The sequence below is a fragment of the Diadema setosum genome, chromosome 21 (genome assembly GCF_964275005.1).
Source record: "Diadema setosum chromosome 21, eeDiaSeto1, whole genome shotgun sequence".
NCBI lineage: Eukaryota > Metazoa > Echinodermata > Echinoidea > Diadematoida > Diadematidae > Diadema > Diadema setosum.
The window spans coordinates 22,145,448-22,168,224 of record NC_092705.1 but is presented as its reverse complement, the minus strand read 5'-3'; the positions used below and the strand labels follow the sequence as shown (position 1 = coordinate 22,168,224).

At 38.1% G+C, this 22,777-nt stretch overlaps 1 pseudogene; it reads left to right on the top strand.

The window, feature by feature from the left end:
- Nucleotides 1–11,489: 11,489 nt before the first annotated feature.
- LOC140244541 (bcl-2-related ovarian killer protein homolog B-like) lies at nt 11,490–22,777 on the top strand (annotated as a pseudogene).

Sequence of the window (22,777 nt, the reverse complement as noted above, 5' to 3'; positions counted from 1 at the left end):
CTCTCTTCGGCAGGGGAAAAGAAACAAACGAATTGTAGGTGAAGCAATGGTAGTCCTTATCGCTTTATTCTTTAATATTTCGAGCAATAATTCTTTGGTATGAACCGTTGAAACGTTGACGACAATGTGCAGAGTGAGTGAACCAGGGGAGACGTTGCTGGATTATGGATAAATCCACATAGTATGTTCTTGGGTTCATCATCTACGACAGAAAATGAGAATTGTGCGTGTATTTTCTATTTCATGAATATTATGTTACCTTTTTTCATATATTGAACATCTACCAGTACAAAGTGATCGAGTTGATGTAATTTCATATTTCGATTTTTTAGTATGCTATATTGATGTTTATAGTATACCGTGGTATACTCAAAGTAAACAAAAATGAATACTCCGTTACTTTGTACGATATACCGCAAGAAATACAGTACAACGAAAAAGCAAACAGAGACAGGATCAGCCTCCTTTGCAGATGACGTCACAATAACTGGGTGTGCACATGTTGGAATGGCATCGATCGCGTGTTTATTTGATCTGCGAAGTGTTGTGACTGCTTTGTTCAGGGTCGCTTTCAGGTGAAAAGATTATACGCTTGTGATCAAGAAGTTACAGGACGAAGTTTTGAATAGTGATCGACCTTATACAGTCTTTTGTCAAGTTGAGAAGATTTCTCTTATAGAGAGAACCATGTGTCAGTGACAAGGTCATGGAGCTGTGGACCTATTTAAGAACTCCGACCACATGACACCTGTGGTGGGCGGGGCTCGGTGTTAGCCGCCGCTAACCTCCTTGATTCTATGTAGCAAAATTATAGATTACCTGCTTTTCTAGTGGAGATTTCCCTGTTCACCCATTGAGTACGGGTACTGAATGAGCCATCCATATCTCCCTGAGTCAACGGGTTAAATTACGTTTGATCGTGATGAGGCTTGTTTCAAAAAAACATGACTCGTAAGTATGCTTGCTCGTAAGAGGCACCGGACATCAGGATCCCAGAATCTTTATTGGCTCCCCCAGAACGGTCCGCATCAATAGTTTTCTGCTTATTACTCTCGGGATAACAACCATCTTAAACGGCTTCTGTCATCATTATTAGCCACCATTCTTTTTTTTTTCTTTAATTTCAGAAGAGGATATAGTTAATATTGACAGTGTTTATGCCCTTCTTAATCAACTTTAATGAAGATTGCTGACTGGATCAATATTGCAGATCGCATACAATAAATTGATACAAAAACGTTTACCCTGTAAAATGATCCCCATTTCCCCTCTCGCTCTCTAAACGTTTAGATAGAGTAAACACGGTAAAGAGTCCTGGGGTTTGGAGTTTTAGAAAGGTGTTTTTCTTCAAGTAAATGGATTGCGTCGTAATTTGAATCAGTTCATAAATCCATGCTTAAAGAAACTAAACAGAAGTTTCTCGACAAACAGCTAACTCTGTTTAAAGGTTTAGAAGATTTTCTGTTGAAAGTTTAATGCGCGTTATAGTGTTTAAAGAATGTTTAGTCTGTTTAGTCTACATTGCGGTTCCGAAGTTCAAAACGTTATCTTTATCAAAACATACTGCACAATGCCTAGTCGCGTGTCCATAGTGGAGAATTGAAAATGAAACCTTCAAAATGCCATTTATACGTTGATCTAATTCGGCTTGTCTTTGACTCTGATTCCTTCGATAACACTATCATCGGATGAGTTCGTATTTCACTTCACCATGGAGAAGCTTATGTGTGTACCCGCGGTAGTGTTACATTGATTATTATTCAATTTTCATTTCATGAATCAACAAGCATGCTAATAATCAAATATACATGAATAATGTACATACAAATCATCAATTCCGTACCAACTATATTTTCCTTTCTTCATGACCTGACATTTCGTAAAACCACAGCAATATGACAATTTAGAAGCTGTATTTCAGTGTCAAATTGTGACGGATTGCTTAATTACTATGTAGTGTAACAAATAATGATAACCGTGCATGTGTTTATGTTTAAATTCGATGTTGCCCTTCCGACATGGAAATAGACGATAATACTGTAACATTGTCGGTGATCGATGTACTGTGTAGATTGTGTGATCATCCACAATGTTGTTATACGAAATGAAATGTTGTTACATTTTGTATCCGCTATTTTCACCATAAAATTGTAATATTTATATACGTATGATAAAATATGAGTATTCTATCGATATAACCACATTTTCGATGTAGATTTGAATATAAATCAAACTTCGTTTAGGCCACGTCAGATTGGTTTTTATATTTTGATGTGTCTCCGATCCCGTTTTCATGTGATATTTCTGTAAATTTTTATGCTATTGTTATATATGTCTTGTCATACTGATTTGTGATGAATATTACATATTTGCTACGAATGAAAGTGTGATTTTATACGAAAGATTTACGTGTGTTTATAATGATACATATCAAATATATATATATTATATATATACATATAAATATATATATTATACAAGCACTATACGAGTAACAATAGGTTTGTGGTGTTAGTCAACTTACATGAGGTTCAATGTCTACTTCTTTGTATCATAGTATGTTTTAGTCTTTGAGTGAAATAGAGATCAGTGATAATAAACATGTCTGATACGGAAAAAAATGCAGATATTTTAGCCTGTATTCTTCATCAATGGTGGAACTCGTTTGATAACCAGGCTTCGATAAGGTATTCTTAAAATACGCCATTTTTTTTTTATTTCATAAGTCGGCAAATTGCGAAGGTTAGTTGTCTTATAATATTATGTGGATATTTTCTTTCAAAACAAAAAACAAAAAAGTTACACCCGATTCAGAAAACTTAAAGGAAATGTAGGTTATAGGTTTGGTGAACAACAATAAATAACACAAAAGCGGTCTAAATGTCGAGACCTTTGCGTTCCAGAACACTCACTAAAAAGAAATGACAAGATTCAGAGTCTGTTTCCTACAACAGCTGCGCATAAACACACACAATGAAACAAACAAACAGACACGTAGGCCCTACACACTCATTATAAAAATGTGCATACTTACTATATCTGCCATCATAAATCATTATTTTGTTTAAAAACGGGTAAATGAGAATTAATGTTGTTAATACTTTTTAGGACGTCGTCCTATAAATAGGAATGATATTTACTGAATACATTGTATTAGGATAATACAGCTATCTTACACTACAGACACGAGTTACTGTACTGCCTGTATGAGAAATATTTCGAACGAAGCTTCAGCACTAGATGGCGCTCTTACATAAACTAATTCTGAATCAATTGACCTGTTTCTATACTGTACATGCATTACAATTTACGGATGTATAGAATGAAGCATTTCATTCGCATGTTCCCTCCCATTCTGTTCCATAGGCAGGAACTCGCTGAGTTGTTGCTAATAATATTATGTAGGGTAAGCCTCCTGCAAGCTATATTGTTTTTAAGGGCAACTTATGTGAACAAATCGTGCACATGGAATCTAAATAAATTATACCGAAATGGTCTATTCCTCTTGACTGGTCCAATACAGGTCTCACAATATTACTTGTTAAAGGCATTATTTACCACTTGCAGCGGAAACAAAAATTCAGATTTAGTGATTTAAAATAGTCCTAAAATGTGACTTAGGGATAGATACATCCAATGTAGAAACTTTAATCATCATTTTTTTTTATTAATACACAAAATGTGAACAATAGTTTTCACAAAATTTCTCTAGAGTAAAACGTCTACAATTATGGTTTATCAAGAAAAATAATGATAAAAATTCTTCATGGTAGGATATTCTGTGACACATTACCAAACTACACATATGCATCAAATAATATGACAACTCCAACATTATTTAAATCACTGATGCCAGTGGTAAGCAATACCTTTTACGGGGACCTATACACTTTGAACAAGTATAAATTAGTTATACTGGCCCGAATTCTCAAAGCTGGAATAACTATTCCGCGGAATAGTTATTCCGGGGAATAAGTTATTCCACCTTTGAGAATAGATTCTGGGGAATAAATCGCGTCATTTTACGTCACGAGGGCCTGATTTGCATAAGAGGCGTAATAAATCGGCGGAATAAGCGGTGTAATAAAGTTATTCCACCTTTGAGAATTCGGGCCACTGAGTATAGAGTTTCAGAGTCTATATTGATTGGGATGAAAAATAAGAATGTTTTCCAAATTATTACAACAAATTGCAATGAACAAGGATGATGGCATGGCAGTCTCAACAGAAGAATGCATGAGCTGGCCTCAAGGAAGCAGAACAAAAGAAGGCATGCATAGATTATACACAGGTGTACTCGCAAGCAAGCGGTATTGTAGTTGAATTACACTGCTACATTTCTGAAATATGTGAGCCTACTATGTCATCATCATTGTTCAGTGTGATTTGTTTTAGGCTTTTCATAGTATTGATTCTCTGCTCAAGGACCACAATAAATTCCATAAATCTATATACATGGAGCCGTTGATTTATGTACTACATGATGTGAAATTATGAAAATCGTCTGAAAAGCCCCTTTAGCAGCAGACTATCGGGACTGTATCACAAGACTGCGCCACACTCACTGACACTTGACACTGAATGGGGGAGGGGGTTGAGGGTTGGGGGAAGGGGGAGGGTCACACCAAAAGCAAAACAAACAAACAAACAAACAATAAAAAGACACACACACACACACAAAACAACAACAACATCAGTAAAGCAAAATAAAGAGGAAAAAAAAAAAAAAAGGTAACCAGTGGTCGCCTGTGACGGGAATTCCGGACCAGATGAAAGATGGTCTGAGAAGAAAGAGTAACACTGAAAATGTAATCAGAATCGGATGCAATAGACGAAGTTATGAAATCGTAAAGTAGTCATTCGCTAATGTTTGTAAAAACATTTCTCGAAAAAGTTGATATGAATATGCAAAAGCATGAGCTGATGACGTCAACACCTCACAATTTTCCATTATGTCAGAAAAAATAGCATTCTGCCTTTATAGTGTAAACATAATATTATTTTTGAATGAATAACTTTAAAACAATGATCAGGCAGATAAAAGTATATTGGTCTACTAGGATATTAGACTGGAGCATAATTGCGTTTGAACAAAGAAAAAATAATAAATAATGCAAAATTTAAAAAAAAGGTATATCCAAGCTGTGCAGCGATGACACACATTTGTATAATTCAGTTTTTTTTCAATTGTTTTATTTTGTGAAAAATTAGCACAACTTCACCATTTCTTTACTTCTTTAATCTTTATCCGATTTTGATCACATTTTCGCTGTTTTGCACAAAGAATTTTACTCCTTCTTATAAGACTAACTCTTACCCAGTCCGAATTTTCCCTTAAACAGTCGTATCACATAATGCTTGAAGATGACTGTGTGTGATAGATAGATGACTATTACTTTTAATGCAAAACCATGGATATCGCGAATGTCTTCAATTTGTCTCTCTCCCGTGGGTCCCTTTTCCCCGACAATATAGATCAGCAGTGGCGATCTTACAAATTGCATCTGCAGAGGAAGACGAAAATTCACATCTCAACCTCACCCCTCCTGCTTAATAAGTTCTTGCTTACATCGTATACATCCACTGAACCCAAAACATATTTGTGGGGTAAATTGATGGCAATTGTGAATTCTCTTCTGTACGAAGTCTTTAACCGCCTGATAATCGATCAATCGGAGTGACAGTGTCAAATTCCAGCGATAACGGCACTTGGTATTTTCTATGAATCTGACTTCAGAGAACTGTAACTTATGGTGGCCATACTGAGGGGGTGGGGGCTTCCAAAGAATTTACAAAAGCACTTCAGTGGGCTATATGCAATGAGCCAGGTGCGTTGCTATGCGTCAGTGCATAAATTATCTCTTGCTAGGCACGCTCGAAGCCCCCAGTTAGAAACTAGACTCGGAATTTGTCAAGACTGACAAATTAGGTGATCCGATTTTTTTTTTTTAATCAATGATTCGAGTCCTGATCGCAATAGGCATGACCATATAGGTTTCACCTGTGTTTAGAGACATTGGCCGTGTGATATTTGGATTCTCATTTAGAAAAGGGAGTCAGACCTGCCATCTTAGGTACCGAATTCCGTATTCACTATCGAAGATACAGAATGAAGTATATTTGACCATTGACCCCACTTTGCACCCCCAAGATGGCATCTGAGCAAAAAGTGGTTATTTTGTGAAATGATTCTTGTAACATGGTCTTTGCGTGTGCAAAATATGGGAAAGATAAGACATGTATTCACCAAGATACAGGATGAAACATTTATGACCTTTGACCCTAATTTACATACACAAGATGGTGTCTGATCAAGTAGTTTTTATTTTATGAAATAATGTACGTAACATGAACTAAATATGTGCAAAATATGGGGGTCATAGGGGCTGTTTTTCTTGAGTTATTGCAAAGAAAGTTGGAAAAAGAAAGACATACGAAAATATATCGAAGATAAGCTTTAATTTCAACCACGTTTTTGGACGTGATCCCGACACCATTTGAAGACAAAGGGCACGCGTACGATAGCGCAAAGTTTCAGCTACAACATATTAAAATCTGGAAGGAATTCACCGAAGGATAAGTGAGTTAGTGCTCGATAAAGACAATCACGTCAATTTTCACATCTAGAGAAATCCCCTCCCATAGACATAGCACGTCACAACGAAGATAAAGAAAGAAGTACATATGACCTTTGACCCCACTTTGCACAGAGAAGATGGCATCTGAGCAAAAAGTAGTTATTTTGTGAAATGATCCTTGTAACATGGTCTTTACGTGTGCAAAATATGGGAGAGATAGGACATGTATTTACCAAGATACAGGATGAAACATTTATGACCTTTGACCCTAATTTACATACCCAAGATAGCGTCTGATAAAGTAGTTGTTATTTTATGAAATAATGTACGTGACATGAACTAAACATGTGCAAAATATGGTGGTGATAGGGTATGTTTTTCTTGAGTTATTGCAAAGAAAGTTGCAGAAAGAAAGAAATATTTCAATACATCGAAGATAAGCTTTAATTTCAACCATGTTTTTGGACGTGATGCCGACTCCGTATGAAAAAACGAAGGGCACATTACGATAGCCCAAAGTCTCAGCTACAACATACTAAAATATGGGAGAAATTCACCGAAGCATAAGTGAGCTAGTGCTCGATAAAGATAGTCATGTCAGTTTTCATTTCCAGAAAAACTGCACTCCCATAGAGATAACACGTAAACTGGTCAAATTTAACAATGTTACTTTCAATCCCTTTTTACGAGGTGATGCCGTCATTCAATCAAAATGTTGTTATTATATGAATGAAAGAACATTTAATAAGCTACAACATATTGAAATTTGGATGAAAATAAACAAAAGAATAAGTGAGATACGCTTGAGTGAAATTGAAATTTGATGACGTCATTTTGAAAATTTACTTTTTTTTACTTTAGTAAGAAATTCGATATCTTGTAATCAGTTTTTCAGCATTGCCAACCCATGAAATGACATGTTCAACTCATCAGCTTTTAAAATATGTAAAGAAAATGGGGGGTCACCGTCCATCCTAACGAGTAAAATCGGATTGAAAATTGGCGGTTTTTTGGCATAGTTGCACTGTATATCGCCATTGACGCGCGCGCGGAATTTCGACTTTGACGGGCCCGTATGACGTCATATTGAGTCGGATTGACTTGAAACTTGGTAGAAATATTCCCTGACATTTCAGGCATCCGATAAGTGTGAAAAAACGGGAAATTTCTATTGCACATGAGCTGTGCGTGCGTATATGTGTGCGCGCGTACGCGTCCGTCCAATTTTTTCAATTTTTCAAAAAATGCTCCAAATGATCTGAAACGTGTGCAAAAAAATTTTGAGCTCGATCTGAGCATACAAATATTTCAACTCGCGCGTACGCGCGCGTTTTAAGATAAATATGAATTCTGAGAATATGAGTAAAATGCGCATAAGTTGAAATGTATGTGACGTAAATTTCATTGCAAAATTCTATTCCATTAATGAGATATGAATGAAAATGTGTTTTCATATTATGACGTCATAGTGACGTCACGGTCGACTGATCACTCTGATTTTATAAAATTTGTCGTCTTTGGGACATGATACATATATGGTATAAATTTGAAATTGATAGGAAGAGCACTTTCTGAGCTAATCGATACACAACTTTTGAGGAGAAATAAAGAAGAAGAAAAAGAAGAACACCCAAAGAATCCGTACAGATACAGAAGGTGATCCGAGAGGATACTCGGATCACCTAATTACACTACCAAAAACGAATTGGTCTATTCCGAGGGGTTCACACTTTGTGTGTGTGTGGTAGGTCCATGGTAGAATATATTGAATAGTGCAACGACATTGAAAAGAGAATTCAAAGTTATATCAGCCAGGTGAAATTATGTCAGATAATAAATACACTGTCAAAATACCCCCCCCCCCCACACACACACACACCCATTAGCAGCAACAACTAAGCCTTAATTTAAACGAAGTACCTGAAATTTGTACTAGAAGAAAAAGACTATGACTATTGCATGGTACAGTTCGACATAATTATCACCCTTCGTGTCATTTTTTTTATGGGCGGATTTTGCACTCAGAACTTTAAAAGCTCTCAGACAATATAATGATGTTTCTTTTCTGTTATGCTTTGTTTGGTTGTTTGTTTTATTAGGTGATCCGAGTATCCTCTCGGATCACCTTCTGTATTTGTACGGATTCTTTGTTGGTTCTTCTTCTTATTTCTGGACAAAAGTTGTGTATCTACTTACTCAAAAAGTTCTCAGAGTATCAATTTCAAACTCATACCATATATGTATCATGTCCCAAAGACGACAAATTTTATGTATCACTGTGATCAGTCGACCGTGACGTCACTATGACGTCATTATATGAAAACACATTTTCATTCATATCTCATTAATGGAATGGAATTTTTCAATGAAATTTACGTCACATACATTTCAAGTTATGCGCATTTTACTCATATTCTCAAAATTCATATTTTCTCTTAAAACGTGCGCGTACGCGCGCGTTAAAATATTTGTATGCTCAAATCGAGCTCAAATTTTTTTTGCACACGTTTCAGACCATTTGGAGCATTTTTTGAAAAATTGAAAAAATTGGACGGACGCGTACGCGTGCGCATATATACGCACGTACAGCTCATACGCAATAGAAATTCCCCGTTTTTTCACACTTATCGGATGCGTAAAATGTCAAGGAATATTTCTACCAAGTTTCAAGTCGATCCGACTCAATATGACGTCATACGGGCCCGTCAAAGTTGAAATTCCGCGCGCGCGTCAATGGCGATATACAGTGCAACAATGCAAAAAACCCGCCAATTTTGAATCCGATTTTACTCGTCAGGATGGACGGTGACCCCCCATTTTCTTTACATATTCTGAAAGCTGATGAGTTGTACATGTCATTTCATGGGTTGGCAATGCTGGAAAAATGATTAAAATATATCAAATTTCTTAATAAAGTTAAAAAAGTAAATTTTCAAAATGACGTCATCAAATTTCAAGTTCATTCAAGCATATCTCACTTATTCTTTAGTTGATTTTCGTCCAAATTTCAATATGTTGTAGCTTATTAAATGGTCTTTCAGATATATAATAACAACAATTTGATTGGATGACGGCATCACCTCGTAAAAAGGGATTAAAAGTAACATTGTTAAATTTGACCAGTTTACGTGTTATCTCTATGGGAGTGCAGTTTTTCTGGAAATGAAAACTGACATGACTATCTTTATCGAGCACTAGCTCACTTATGCTTCGGTGAATTTATCCCATATTGTAGTATGTTGTAGCTGAGACTTTGGGCTATCGTTAGTGTGCCCTTCGTTTTTTCATACGGAGTCGGCATCATGCCCAAAAACTTGGTTGAAATTAAAGCTTATCTTCCATGTATTTTCATATTCCTTTCTTTCTGCAACTTTCTTTGCAATAACTCAAGTAAAACACCCCGTATCATCCCCATATTTTGCACATGTTTAGTTCATGTCACGTACACTATTTCATAAAATAACAACTACTTGATCGGACGTCATCTTGGGTATGTAAATTAGGGTCAAAGGTCATAAATGTATCATCTTGTATCTTGGTGAATACATGTCTTATCTTTTCCATATTTTGCACACGTAAAGACCATGTTACAAGGATCATTTCACAAAATAACCACTTTTTGCTCAGATGCCATCTTGGCTGTGCAAAGTGGGGTCAAAGGTCATATGTACTTCTTTCTTTATCTTCGTTATGACGTGTTATCTCTATGGGAGGGAATTTTTGTAGATGTGAAAATTGACATGATTGTCTTTATCGAGCACTAGCTCACTTATGCTTCGGTGAATTTCTCCCAGATTTTAATATGTTGTAGCTGAGACTTTGGGCTATCGAAAGTGTGCCCTCCATTTTTCATACGATGTCGGGATCACGTCAAAAAACGTGGTTGAAATTAAAGCTTATCTTCGATGTATTGAGATACTTCTTTCTTTCTGCAACTTTCTTTACAATAACTCAAGAAAAACAGACCTTATCACTCCCATATTTTGCACATGTTTAGTTCATGTCACGTACATTATTTCATAAAATAATAACTCCTTGATCAGACGTCATCTTGGGTATGTAAATTAGGGTCAAAGGTCATAAATGTATCATCCTGTATCTTGGTGAATACATGTCCTACCTTTCCCATATTTTGCACACGTAAAGACCATGTTACAAGGATCATTTCACAAAATAACCACTTTTTGCTCAGATGCCATCTTGTCTGTGCAAATTGGGGTCAAAGGTCAAATATACTTCATTCTGTATTTTCGTTAGTGTATACGGAATTGTGTACCATAGATGTCAGGTCTGACTACTTTTTCTAAATGAGAATCCAAACATCACTCGGCCAATGTCCACTAAACACAGATGAAACCTGTATGGTCATGCCTATTGGGATCAGGAGACTCAAATCGTTGATTTACGAACAGATCGGATCACCTAATTTGTCAGTGTTGACAAATTCCAAGTCTAGTTCTTTTTTGGTTTGGTTTTATTCTGTTTTTATCTTTTTGTCCTGTCTTATTAACTAGTACAGTATGGCGTCTGTTTCATAGTCGTAGTTCGCTATACACTCCGCTGGGTGTCAGGAGGCCTGCAGTCATGTCACTTGAGCTGCGGATAGACTATAATAGCTTTCAAAAGATAAACACGGAAGAAAGATCGGTGGATATGCTGGCAATATCTCAGCATGTTGTGTTCGCAAGGTTGCTGGTACACGTCGCAATGTACAAACTTTACGTCCGCGCTATACACCCACACTACTCTACGAGCCAACCATAATAATACTCTTTGGAACCAAACACCACCACCGATCGGCTTACTTACTTCCCGCTAATTCGCTGAGAGCGCGCTGCGGACGAGTCAGTGGGTTCCGTGTGGTTCTCTTTCACGGGGACGACGGGATGACCCTTGTAATTGTGTGTGAAAATATGAGTCGTTGTTGGAGCAACACACGAAGTACACCAACTATTCCTTGCGTGCGGCAAAAACAAAACTGAGATTCCAACAGGCCTACATCGGCTGTATAGGACTTCACGCCGTTGATTGAAACAGACCACCGGTGTCTCAACTATGGCGTGACCGTGTTTCTCATCAAAATCATTTTGACTCGTGTTAGCTTAAACTGTATTCCTTGAAGTTTCAGCAATGGTGAGTAGTGCATGGCGTGTTCTTGTACTAAGTTTGCCGATATTCTCTTACCCCTGCCCTGCGAAGGTATGGGCATATCTTCGCAAGCTTGAATATTTTGACCACCGCAAACTAATGAAGTTTACGCCAACTCCATGCAATTCACTTTACCCGGAAATCCAACGCAGATTGGCATACCTTTTCTGCACATGATGTAGTTTCTAAACCAATACCGCCGGCATACGGTCTTCAATTTGCCGTGTGTCAGTGTATGTAATGTACGGTTCAAATCCTCCGAAGCTGCTGTATCGAAATTGAGTTTCGATAGGGAAGCACGCTACACATATACACCACTCAGAGTACAGCGTAGTGCAACCAAGGAGGTACACTGTACTAGACTCCTTGGTGTAACTAACACGAACTTTCCCTAATCTGTACAGTCAGTAACATATGTTAAACACCCTGACTCCTTATGACACGACACGAACTAGAAACCTTTACAAGAATATACGAAATCAATAAATTATCTATTATGCTGTCAAAAAAAAAAAGGCTTCGTGTATTTAGGCGCTCTTCTCTGATCTGCTTTGACGTGGGTTTCAGCAGCCCAACCACATATAAAATACACGTGTGTGTGTGTGTGTGTGTGTGCGTGTGCGTGTGTGTGTTTTTAATTTTTATTTATTCATACATTGCTGATTGTAGATTGTGTAATATACATTCAAGATGAATGTTTTTTGTTGTATGAAATAATATAAGTCAAATAAAGATTACTAAAAAACGAAGAGTGTGTACCTGAGTTTCAATATGCAAAGGATTTTCAACGAGTTATTCCAACCTTATCAAGGCGAGCTTGCACTTTTTTTTTCCTTTTTTCTTTGCTTTGGGCTAATTGTAATCAGTCTAGATACAAATGTACTTTAATCATAAGGGAAAGACATTTATAAATGAATGAATGAATGAATGAATGGAAATCTATAGTTACAATAGTACATGTATATAGTGAATATAATACAGTATGTTATTATATAGTATAATAATAATGATAATAATAATAATAAATAATGATCTAATAATGATATTAATAACAAGGAATCATTGATGAGCGCAGAATTAAACTATCATCTAAATACTTAATACTAAATTATTGGGTTTTATTTTTCAATTATTTGTTATTCTTTTTTATTGAACAAAAGAGCATGGCTATAGCTTTTGTTTCGTAGTTTGTATTGTACAATTTTTATGCAATTGTTTCGGTGTAGCTTAGTGATATATCTGGATATGGATATGGATCTGGATCTGGATCAGTACGCTGCCGGACCGGGTGGTATAAACTGTAGTATTATATCAAGGAGGTACATAGGCGAGCCGGCGCCTATAACCTCCTTGATATAAAACAGTAAAACAAGAGGGATAATCATTTTTGAAGTTGTACGTTTCTATGTTTTTTACCTATCAGGTTGTCTTTCTGTTACTTTTATCGTCGGTCATGGGTTTCTCTTTATGCCCTTTTGCGTTGCTGCCAATGATATTAAATAATACAACTCTATGCAGTATCTCTAAAGCTATATGCATGACAACAGAGAAATGCCGACCACTTGATGACTCCCGTATTTTGTTTGCTCAGTGCCGGAATGATGGTACAATGATTTGAAAACAAACTTGTTCACCCCGAGTGCTTGCCCGGTAAACGAGCGACAAACAAACCAAGTTCATTTCAATCTGACTGCGCTTTTGGTATGTGGACGTGTCCACCAAAAGTTACGCCCCGATTGATGATGGGAGAAACTAGAAACTCGGGCAAACAAGTTTCTGAAATAACGAGGCATGCATATTATAGCGATGTCAGTTTAAGCGTATAAGCATAGTACTTCTCCGCAGTGGGAGTTAAATACTAGTACAGTAGTTTAGTATTTATAATTATGCCCCCCCCCCCAAAAAAAAGAGAAAAATACAAGCGATTTCCTCTATGATAACTTACAATATGATTAAACTGTCTGAATGCTATTTCAGGGTCTAAAGATTTAACATCTTACCTATACTTTGCAGAAAATCCCATGCAATTTGGTGAATAGGTCACAGAGAAATATAGATTGTTGTAAAGCATGTCATGGGTCCGTTTCGTCCAAGTTTGGCACTGGATGCTCTTGGAACTACAATGGACAAAACTTGGAGGGAAGTGATTTCTGATATGCTTTACAAAGATCCTCATTTCTCTTTGACCGCTGAAGCAAATCATTTTTTATTTATTTATTTTTTTTTTTTTACGATGTGGGTAATAAGTTATAGTTTCATCCATGCCCTGAAACTGTATTTGGATTGATTTACTACACGTACTTATAAAGTTATCGCTGCCACGGAGGATCACGTTGTATTTTTTTTTTTTTTTTGGGGGGGGGGAGTAGGGCATACGGTATAGACCTTTACGGTAGTTTGAAAACTGTGTTTTTTTTTTTTGCCATACCAAAATGAGGACGAATCTGTACCTCTCGGGAGCAAATTGTGAGCAGATGTATTCCCCCCCCCCTTTTTGTGGGGGGGGGGGGGGGGGTTTCTCTTGATTCTTGCAATGTCACTAGTGGTGGGCTATACAGGGGGTAAAAAAGGGTCATGTTTCAAAATCCTTAGGGTCCCTGCTTATGTGAAGCAGCTTATCGTACTGAGCATTTTGACACCTTTCACTAAGAAATCGGTTGAAAAATGAGATGGAGTCGGCCAAAAAACTGATTTGGGGGGGGGGGGGGGGGCAAAATTACTGTCGCGCGTCGGTCAAAATATAGTGAAAAAATAATAAATTCACTATCCAAAAGAGTATGAAGGTGATTTAAGTGTCCAGATATATGTTTTTGAGGTCAAGAAATTGATTGCAAATGTCAAAAACCCTTAATATACTATAGAAAGCATTCAAATTCTCAAATTTTGCTTTTTTTTTGGGGGGGGGGGGGGCATAGGGCTAAATTTCGGCCCATTTCTGGTATTCCAGTCACCCAACGTATGCACTTTGCCATCTTCCAAAATTTCATAGTCACAGGCTTATGTGATGAAAATTATGATAGAAACACTAGTAAATATAGGAAGGGTACGTTATGCTCTTTCAAGCAATCCAAATTTTGAAAAATGAAAAAATCTTTTAAAACACTGCTTTCACAACTTCAACAGTTACACTAAGACACCACATACTGGTATAAAAAAATACTGTATTTAAGTTCCATTCATTAACAAACTTGCATATCCCTGCTTGCCATAATGATGTGATTATTCTCCTCTCTACTCAATAGAATGATTGGAACAGGGCATCAACAAAATTATTGTGTGGTAATTGTGAACCACAAATATCTTGGTACACTTCTAAGGTCCCATGGTCCCATGCAACAGGTATAATTTGCAAGACATTTACAGTCTGTGTGTCATGTCGCTTTGGGTATAATCTCCAACGTAACCCATTGTCAGGGTCACAACACTTTAAGATGTTCTACTACACGTGTATGTATGTGCCCTTTCCATTGTCATTTTTGCATAAGCTGAGGTACCACTGTCTGACATTATTAGGCACAAGGTTCAATTCATTGACCACAATATCTGGTTCAGCAGCGTCACTTGCAACTTCGACTTTGAAGGCGCTTGTTGAACCTCAGTGATGTTCAGAATCAGTTGCATATCCTCTTCCATGGGCATGTCCGGCAATGCACGGATTGTGGCTTACTCTGAAGTATTGTAGGAATGAGAGTCAGATGATTTTCAGGTCTGTTACTGAAATCTAGTTAAAGGCATAATTTACCATTTGCAGATGAAAGCATTAGTGCTTTAAAATAGTTCTAAAATGTGAGTTAGGGATAGAAACACCACTGTCGAAATTTGAATCCGTATAACCGATGTTAAGTGTTGTTAAATACACAAAATGTGAACAATAGTTATAATTAAAATGTTTCCAGACTAAACCGTGTACAGTTACGGTTTATTGAGAAAAATCACTGATATCTCCTTATATTTTAGGTTTATTGCCAATACTTCATATGGTAGGATGTTTTATGATGCAACAGACCTACACATATGCATCAAATGTGATATCTTGAACATTTTGAAATCACTGCTCCCAAGGTAAACTGGACCTTTAAGTTTGTAGAAGTGAGATCATGCTTGGAAATCCCCTATATTGAAAAGTGTGCCTTCCGTATGACACTCCAGTTGAATACATGAGCAGGATGCGGATCTTGCTGCCAGCTAGTCAAACTTTGCAAGATCTCTCTCGCAATCCAAATTGTTAGTTAGTAGATCTTCAAGCTCCTCATCATTTAGAGTATCAAGAGATGTTACATGTGGTGTAAGATCAAACTGCGCCCCAAATCTATATTCGCGACCTTGTTGCAATGCAACACAGCCACAGCATTTGTACGTACTGTAATGTAGGAGATGTTTCTCAACAGCTAATGTTGGTTCTTCTGGTTGAAATAACTAGAAGGTCACATGAAACCCTGTCAGAGTATTCACTTTCTAAGCTGCTAGATCTCTGTGAAGTTGTGGAAGAATTTGAACAGGTTCTACTTGAGTTGCCTTCTCCATGCTGAGAAACAGTGGCATATGTAGGGAAAACAAGTCCACAGAATTCGGTTACTGCAACAGATTCTTCAGTGTGGAGATTCTTTGAAATAGAATCTGTTATCAGCTTCTGAAAGCCTGTGTAGTTGTTCAACCTACAACATTGTGATGTTCTGCCTATTTTCATGTTGGCATGTGATAGAGGATGAAGACGGAAAGATAGTCCACTGCTGAAACTCTGCTGAAGTTAACAAAAAGGGATGTCCACTCTCCCTTTGATATTATCAGGGAAATTAATGTTGAATTATTTTCTTTGCAACTTGTGATCATAATCTGTACACATTTGAGATGGGTCATTTATGGACAGAAAATACAATGAAACTTAGAGTCTACCCCACCACTACCACCCCCCCCCCCCAAAAAAAAAAGAGAAAATTTGAATGCTCTCTACAGGAAATTACGGCTTCAAAACACATTTGCAATCAGTTTCTTGACCTCAATTCTACTGTTGTCTATACATCATTATCATTAAATTTATAAATCTGTGACAATTGGAAGATGACAAAGTGCAGGTTAGGTGACTGAATACCGGAGATGGGCCCGGAACCTTAGCCCTACACCCCCCCCCCCCCAAAAAAAAAAGCAAAATTTGAGAATTTGAATGCTTTCTATAGTATATTAAGGGTTTCTGACATTTGCAATCAATTCCTTGACCTCAAAAACATATATCTGGACACTTAAATCATCTTCATACTCCTTTGGATAGCGAATTTATTATTTTTTACTACAGGGTGTATATTTTGACCGACGCGCGACAGTAATTTTGGGCCCCCCCCCCAAATCAGTTTTTTGGCCGACTCCATCTCATTTTTCAACCGATTTCTTAATGAAAGATGTCAAAATGCTCAGTACGATAAGCTGCTTCAAATAAGCAGGGACCCTAGGATTTTGAAACATCACCCATTTATAGCCCACCACTAATGTCACGTTTATTTGTTGATAAAACAAAGTTATAATCTATACAATTAATTCCCGTCATATAGAACTAAGAGAACACGATTAAAGTCTCCGGACAATGCGATCTACAGTGCGGAGTATAGAAATGAAATAATGTAAACCAAGGGCGATCGTTTCTAACCACTTCGGACACCAAAGTGGGGCTAATGTCCACATTGTCATCTTCTTGAAAAGGCATTGTCATATTTGTAGCCAAACTTCACAAGTATATTAGCACCAGTGTTGTGCCTTGTTTTAGGAAGAATTAAATTGATATGTAGTTGATTTCAACTGTAAGTCTATGGCAGCCAGTGCGGTAAGGAAATTTAAAATCGATTTTATCTTTTGATAAAACGGGGCCCTGATCGTATATAATTTGTACAAATGGTCACCGTGTTACCCCTTGGGTACCACAGAGCCCCCAAATTAGAGAACCTTTCAAAAAATCGTCCTCTATGTAAACCGGAAAGGCCCGAGTACATACATCAATAAGTGTTTTTTTTTTTTTTCAAGTTTGTCAAATGGCAGATCTGTAGGTGTGACCCCCTTGGTATCGGCACCAAATTCGGAGCCAGTTTTCTCATTTTTGATCTTCTCTTTGAAAACGCGTTGTCAAAATTTCTACGAGCTTAGCAGGTAGGCCATACTATCGCCGATGTGTCACAATGTATACAATTGGACACCATGATCCCTGGAGGACCTCACCCTCCCTCCCCCATTGCTATGTTCATAATTATATTAAATATCAATAGCAAGAAATTGTGGACTCTCTGAACGTGCGATACTTACAAGTAATGTGATCGCTACGCCTCTTGGTTTCCTTGTTTTCATGTTTGTTATGCTTTTGTTGGTTCATTCGCAGCAGCTACGCAGGTGACAGGTCGATGGAATACAACCAGGCGGACTTCTTTACGCGGGTGAGGACGGGCTTCATCGACGTCTGTCGCGACCACCTGCACGACCTCTCATTCGGGGTCAAGCAGTCTACCCACCGCCTCATGCACGCGGGCACGCGGCCTGAACGAGCACATGTGCATCCGCAGCCGGCGGCTCCTGTACGACCGGCCGACTGAGGAAGTTATTGTTAACCAGACCAAAGTGATCTGCAGGGACTATGTGTACGCTAAGCTCAAGAAACACAAACTGCTGTCCAGGGATATCTACGACAAGCCGGGCCAGATAAGCAAGCACCGGCTTGATCTACTGCGAGTCCGGGACGAGACCGAGGAGGCGGCCGTCCCCACGAAAGGCCGCGGCTCCGGACCGGGACGGGGTCCGTCCGATGTCTCCAAGCAGCTGATCAAGGTTGCCATGGAATTTGAGAAGTGTTTCCCGTATCTCTACGAGGACATTACGGACCAGCTCCAACTCAACTTTCAGTCCCCGGCCAACGTTCAAAATGTCTTCATGACAGTTGCACCGAGATGTTTCACAAAGGTTTTTACAATTCGTATTTGTAAGACGTAAAGGCCTAGCAAGGATGTGGTAGATCACAGACGTTCCTCCCCAAAAATGAACATTGGTAATAGCAGTATGATGTTCATAGTTTAGGAATTTGGTTGATCTCCACGATAACTCAAACGAGGATGAAATTATACTTCTCTTACTCTCGTAATGATTATATGCAGAAGATTTGTGGTTTATTTTGCGAGTTAAATGGATCAGTTTGCTGCACACTTCACAAAGACCGTTTCTTGAGATTCGATGAGATTCAATGAGATTCACTCATTCAGATTGTTCTGTTCTACAGCGATGGGAAAAGAAGGATGTGCCCGACAGACCAATTTCTTGAGTCTTATTCAAAGACTAGTGATTGCCAAATCCTCTGTTAGGCCTATACCATTACTTTCTTTTTCTTTATCCTTCTTTTTTTTTTTTTTGCTTTCAGTGCACGATTGAAACTTATGATGTTTGTTGAATTCTATTCATTCGTTATCACACCCCCCCCCCCCTCTCTCTCTCCGATTTTCTCCCTCTATAATGTATCTCTTACTCCCAATATACCTCTTTTTCTTTCTCTAACCATCTCCTTCGCGGGTCTGGTTTCAAGGAATCACATGGGCCAAGATTGTGGCTCTCTTTACGCTGACTGGCGCCCTCATCGTCGAGTGTGTGAAGCAAGGCCACCAAAGCAAGGCCAATACGGTGGTAGAGGCGATGCAAAAGTTTGTGAGGAAACGCCTGGTGAGCTGGATCATCGATCAGGGTGGCTGGGTGAGTGTTGTCAGGAAGAAGGATAGAAGGAATGTAAGAAAGATAGAGAGACAGGGTGGAAAGATAGAGGCGGAAAGAAAACAAGCAAAGAAGGATGGAATGAAGAGAGAAATAAAGGAAGAATTACAGGTGGAAGGACGAAGAAAGGAAGAAGGAAATACAGACAGAAAGTACAAACGAAAATGTGAGGTTATGTCTCGCTATCCGATCCGATTGCAGTTCGGCGTCTTGGCATTCAAGACACTGTGTGTTGGCATGTAATTCCAGTCGGTACTGGCAGCGCCCTGCAATATAACACCTCGAGAGTGTCAATAACGATGGTTGTCGGGGCGACATTGTCGCGGTAATGTCGGGGTAAAAAAATGTCCTGAGAAGCCTAGGGTAGAATCTGGCAAAACATACCTTGATAACGTCGAGGCAACATTCGTGGAGCTTCTTACCGGACAGGGTTGGATACCTCTGGTTTGAAAAGCTCTTTTAAGAAACGGTGAAACTAAATCAAAGAAAAAATAACGATAATAATGCCACCCAGTATTGATATGAACGTGTGTTAAGTTTATTGTGTTAGTCGAACTGAACGTAAGTCGAACTATACGTACCGGGTAAGTCGAAGGATTTTCCTTGGTCCCTTCAGATTCGACTTACGCGAGGCTGACTGTATTTTTGTACAATAACAGTGCACTCCCGTTATAACGAACATGGTTATAACGAAATTCCGGCTACAACGAACTAAAAATTCAGGCCGCAAAATTCTCCACTCTATGTATAATACAATATTATATTGTTTATTCTATTTTGTTCGGTTACAACGATATTTCGATACAGTGCACTCCCGTTACAACGAACATGGTTATAACGAAATACTGGTAACAACGAAGTAAAAATTCAGGCTGCAACATTTTCCTCTCTATGTATTTTTATTGTTTGTTTGTTCGGTTATAACGAAATTTTGATATGTGTAGGATAACGAAAGAAAACTGCCTATCCCGAGTCCACTTGTACACTCGTCAGCACTCTGTGATGAATGCATCGGAATTTGCCTTCTATATGTCTGTGTACTCTCGTGTCTGATGTTGGACGGCTCCATTGCGTCTCTTCTCTCATCTATTATATTACTATTTATCATTATCTAATATTACTACTATATTATCTGTTTTTATTATTAATCTCTTTTCCTCAGGTCGGCCTCGTGATCCACTTCCGGCAGAAACAGTCCTCGCTAACCGCCATGCGCGTCCTGAGTGCCACCGGAGCTCTGGTGGGCTTTCTTCTAACCATCTGGGTGACCACGTGATGATTTTCTATCTTCGCCTTGTATGTACTGTATGATGCTGCAATTAGACACAGCTCGAAACCCACAAACACACCACTATACATTGTACTTTCTTTCTTTTATAATTTTGGCGTTACGCTTAAAGCTGTACAGCCTTATGCTTTTCTATTTGTAGAGATCACACTGAAAAAAAAAACCGATAGCAGGAGAACTGAGAGATAAAGATTAAAATGCAAGGCACTTTCTTGAAGCATATAGTGTACATCGTATAAGAAAAAAAGGGCTTGACAAACAACTATTGTCGATTGTCGTACTTGCTGGACAAGTTGTATACAATCGCACGCAAGAGAGCATAAAGATAGCTTTGATTTTTGTTTAGCACAAATACTGCTTGGTGTTTATCAGTGTGTGTATTTCATTATACAGTAAAAAGCAGCAGGACTGCAAAGTCCGGAAAAAAAAAAATACTGATAGGAATTCTATAAGCGAGAAAAAAAAAAAACCACCTATACTTGCTCCTCTCGACAGAATGGAAACACGTTGTGCTATGTAGATCGATTTACAATGTTACATTGTAACAGTTACATCCCTCGTTTCTTCATGTGCCGCTCACCGTACCACATGAAATTGTCCACTACTAATTCTTGAAAGCACATGACAGGTAAATTGACAGCGAGAACGACTTTCATTATTTCTTGAGTTATGTGCCATTTGTTAGTCGCTTTGACGATTATGCAGCATTGATATGTGCCCACCGACATATTTTATATGTGTATCTTTGTTAACATCGTGATTAGGATTTGAATTATGTGTGTTCACATATTATGACCGTTACGATTCTGTAAATGCCTCTAAGCAATCAACCTCAGGACCGAAGAAATTCTCTTCTTGGTAAGGACTATAAAGACGGGCGGCTTTCGTTAAAACGAAGTCCTCGGGACCGGCAGTTTTCTTTCGTTAAATCGAAATTTCGTTAGATCCGAAGAAATAAAGTGTATAAAGATATCTAGATGATAATTTTGGGCCCTGAATTTTACTTCGTTGTAACCGAAACTTCGTTATGATAGCACTGTGTTCGAAGTGCACTGTATATTAGGCAGTGAGAGTATTAAGTACATGACCTTTGCTTGTACGAGCACAATCGCTGCTGTTAGAGGACTCGAACCACAAACCTTATTACTGAAAGTAAATGGTTTTATCCACTGTGACACAAGAATTCCAGATCCTTTCGTCGCTTTTTCAACTACAGTACGATGAATTTTATATTCCGTATTGTGTTAATATTTCCATTGTGTAAAAATGAATGCTTATGGAATACGGAGTGCCTGTGAGTGAGCAGTTGTCGACAAACATCATAATACTGTATTTTCGATTACCAATTCATTACAATATCCTTTGTAAATTGGTGTTTTGTCTGCGTGTCCATTTTTTTTTTTCTCGTTTTATTTATATTTTTCTCTGGCAGTTTAAAAGAACTTTGTATTAAGCGGTATGAAAGTCATTAGCACTCTGTTTTGATATTCTCACTTTGACAACTTCACTTAAAGACGATTGAAAATCCGACCGAGTCTGGTGCATATTTTCGTTTACATGTATCGCTGTATTACAGATCAAAATATCCGCTGGTTATCGATTTTATGTCTACGTGTTCATGTTCGTTCTTGTTTTGTTACGTTTTTTCCTGCTGACACTATAATAGCTTTAACCCTAACCAGGTCGAGCTTTTTGAGCTGTTCTGTGGCCGGGGAGGGTTGAATCAACCCCCCCCCCCCCCCAACCGTTTTAGGGTTAGTGTCCATGTACAGTAGCAGTTAAATCATTAGCGCTCGATTTCGACGTTCTCGCAAACATTTTCCCTGTTGAAAGTCTCGAGTGTACGTACCTATACATTGTATTTAGTGGTTACGATGGAAAAAAAAAGTTGGTGTTATGTAATATATTGATGTGTAGCAGGATCTATCACAAACGGCTTGATTAGCTCTTAATTGTGGTTAATGTTCATGTCTTCCGCGCGGCGTATGATGTACTCTGACGATCCTTTCTCGTAAGTTTGGTCTTCCAGTTGACA